Genomic DNA, 4,237 nt, shown 5'->3' with positions numbered 1-4,237 from the left:
TTTCACTTATTATTATTTTTTTTTTAAATTTAAATTTAATTTATTGTAATTGAAAAAATTCCTAATTTAAAATAACTAAATAATTTTTTATTTAAATGCATTAAGTATAATGAAAATTATTGTTTTTCTTTCTGCAAAATTTAAAATTCCAAAAATGATGAAGATTCTCAAATCTCTTTATTTCTTGCATCCACATCACATAATTTTACACTTTCTTTCAATGAAGTCATAGCTTTAAAGTTTAAAAAAAAATTAATAATTTAATAAATATGCAAAAATTCCTCTTTTGGCAGAAGTGAAATTAATTTGAAAAAAAAAAAAATATAGATAAACTTCATCGCGACAGTTAATCATTAGTTGTTTTTATGATGATGATGATTATGATAGTAATTTGAAAAATAGTTGATAATGACTGAATTCGGAAATGAAATATTTTAGAATTTTTGTCTAAGAAAGGTAAAAAAAATAAAAGAAGAATGTAAAAAATTAAAATTAGCACTAAGCTTTTCTTTTTTCTTGATTATTATTTTTAAGCACGAGTTAATACTTAATTAATCTTTCCATATACGCAAATGCGAAGATAATGGAAGAAAAAAAGATGTAGAAAAGAAAAATTCGAGAATTTCATTGTAAAAAACTTTTTGCTTTTACTGGAAAAGATTAAGATACCTAAAAAATAAAAGCCGTTATTAGCAATTTTTTATACCACAATTTTTTTTTTTTTGCTTTTTTCCTCTTGTTCTTTTCTATGACGAAGAAATTTTTAATGATTAAAGAAATTTTTAATCTTTTTGTACTTACAGAAATGTTATGGTATTCTTATCACAAATTTATGATCTTGAAATGGTAAAGAACTCTAGATAATGATTGCTTTGCTTGCTCGTAATTTCTATATTTATTCAATTCAGTGAGATTTTTAAAAACGCTTTTTCAGATTTGATAAATTAAATAAAAATTATTTTCTAAATTATATATGTACATATTATGTATGTATGTGTATTTATAACGGAAATTTTAGCAAGGGTTGCCAATACCTCAGAGTTTAGTATTTTCTAAATTTTTTTAGAATCTAAGAATTTTTCTATGATAGAAACAGGTATTTGAACAAAAATACAAATTTCTATGATAGAATTTTCCATTTTAAATCCAATTTTGCAAATGGCACGTCGTCTTTTAGCAAGCAATGCAAAACGTACAACATCTATACGTGCTGCATACAAAAATTATTTCCCCGCTTTATTATTTCAAATATGACGTTCAATTCGAAAACATAAGTTAAAATTGCTAAAATTAAAATTCTCATATCGAAACCAAATTATATTAGCTACATATCTTAAAATCATTGATTGTTAATTCTAACATTTTATGCAGATTTAAAAGTATACATTGGAATTTAATTTAAAAAAAAATTATAGTCGCTAGTAATCTCACGGTCTAGCAGACATCTGAAAAGAAAAACAATATAAATATAAAAAAAAAATTTATTCGGTTCGAATTCACGGTTTGGAAAGTAGCACATTTCATTTCAACAAGTGAAAAAAATACTTTTTCTTTTTTTGATATACGATGTTCTGTCGTCATTATTATCTTATCTCGTTTTTTGTAAACTTATACCTTTACTGCTTTACTTTTCAAATTAAATTGAAATTTTGCTAAAGTGCTTGACCTCTAAAATTTACAGTCCAAGAGAAAAATTTTATGAAAATACAATAAATTTATGATAACGGTTACTTTCAGCGAAGATATTTTTATAGTCATGTTTGCCACAGTTAATTTATATAAGAACATTGAAATTACTAGAAATTTCTGAGTTTTGACACAATATTTAAATTAACATCTTAAAAAAAATTGAAAAACTGTAGCATTTAGAAATACAGAGGAACATATAGGATTTTTTTGTAAAACTTATTTCGTGCAAAAATCAAATGGATCAAATATCAAATGTACTCGCACAGTGTTTTAAATTTCAACTTCCATAATGGGTGTAAATGTTTTCTAAACAGTCGAACGGATATAGTTAATTTAACAAGCACATTTTTTTTTTTCAAATTTGTTGGACATGTACTATAATAAAAAAAAACTCTTAATGGCTATCTAATCTGATTTAATTTACCTCGCAGTATATGAAAATAAATTTTGTTCTCATTCATTAAGAACTTTTCTGAATTAAAGTTGAGGAATACAATTTGGGACGGTAGTAAATGATAATAATTATTGTATATTGAGTTTTTTAAAAAATATAGAGGGAATTGATTAATGTTTATTATCCGAAATAGGTTTTTTTTTTTTGTTTTAAACTTTTAATTCGCCATAAATAGATTTGACCTAAAAAAAAAAGACAGAACATTTTTTTTCTGTAGCATCCATTTATAATTTCAATTTTAGCTTTCATTTTCGAAATCACGTTTTATAATTTGATATCGTATACTAATATATGTATGTATGTATATAATTAATTATTTGGAATAAAGTTTAAATATTATTTTTATAGAGGTAATTTATTTTTCTGTTTTTTTTTTTAAATAGAACCTGACCCAAATCGGATAAAGTTGTGTTTTATAATAGATTAGAATATAATCAGTAATTAATTATATGCCTATAATATTGCATATTTAAATAAAGATTTATAGTTGATCAAGCAAATATATTTCATGTTTCTTATTATAGAACTATAATAAATTTTTCTTTTGTGAGACTAGGCGGTGTCTACAATTTTTGCCCTCAAATTTGCACAATAAGTAATCTCCAATATTTAATTTGCGCTACAATAATTATTCGAAACAGGCTTCTATTTAATAACTTATATAACATATAGCGTGATATACAGATAATATATTGCGCTACATTTTATTTAATAAAATGCTTCCAAAGAAGAAATTATGATTTCATAATCAAATTTCTTCCGAAATCCTTATAAAATTTAAATAGTTGACTTCACTTCCGTTTTCTGATATTTAATACACGAATGCAATTTTCATATATATACAAATTTTATTTAAATATAAAAAAAAAATTCGAATTTGCTCATTTAATTTATCAATGTTAATTTTTGAATAATTATGTGAGAAAATATTCAATAATTTTATTGTTTTCAAATAACTTAAACTATTTAATTCTTCAAAATTTGAATAATTTTCTATTTCATTTGCATGAAAATAAAATTAGATGTTATTGGAACCAATGGGAATTGGCATTTTAAATTGTGTATAGAATTTTTCTTATAAATAGCATGGCAAAATGAAGTTCATGTATTATAATTCAAGGTTAAAGTGTGTCTTCTTATGCGGTTCCGGGACTTGGTTCATGAAAAAAGATATAAAAAATATGTAGGCTGTAAATTGCTGTGAAAATGTACTGTTCCCATTGACCAAAAAACTTCGAAATGTAGAATTTGACATTGTAAAATTACAATCACAAGAACGAACAATAAATGAAATTTAAATTGGTCAAATATAAAGGTTGATGACCCGAAACTATCACCAGGCTGCATTGGGATCACATAAAAATAAAAACTAAGGTCTTATTAGTATATTTTTAATTAAATTTTTTAGCACTGGTCACAAATTAATAAATTTTAATTATTTTCACATAAGACGATAAGATATAGTTAACGATTCAATCACTTTGACACTTAAATGTCAAAATATTATTTTAGTATTAAGTATGTATTAACAAAATTTTGTGTGATAAATAATCAAAAACACTTAAACGTGGTTGACTGTAATAATTTATTTGTATTTAAGTAACTTATTGACGGCGGTATTTTGACGGATATTTTTTACTGGATATTTTGTAGTTTAATAGTATCATAAGGAATTTTTGACCAATTTCAATCATATGTGCATTCATAACGAAATATATGTCATAAACCTATATAGTACATTCTTGATATGTGACGTAAATGACTTTCTTTCAATTAAATTTCAAAACTATCGTAAAAAAATAATATTTTTATTATTTTTACTTTTTAATATTTTACCTATATACATTACGCAATTATAATAACAGTAAATCGTAATAATATATATGTATGTATAAATACAAATATTTAATAAATTTATAAGTGATAAAACATGTTATTGTCATTTTGAAAAAGGGTTGTTGTCAACATCAACATTCTAATTTTTAGCACTTTTCCAAAAAATTTTTTGAAAAAAGTGCTTATTAGTTTCACTCTGTCCGTCCGTCCGTCCGTCCGTCCGTCTGTGGACACTTTTTTTGTTTACAAAACTTCTAC

This window comes from Condylostylus longicornis, unplaced genomic scaffold, assembly GCF_029603195.1.
Source record: "Condylostylus longicornis isolate FDR11 unplaced genomic scaffold, ASM2960319v2 ptg000027l, whole genome shotgun sequence".
NCBI lineage: Eukaryota > Metazoa > Arthropoda > Insecta > Diptera > Dolichopodidae > Condylostylus > Condylostylus longicornis.
The sequence above is the reverse complement of the archived record's forward strand: the minus strand, read 5'-3'. Positions refer to the sequence as shown.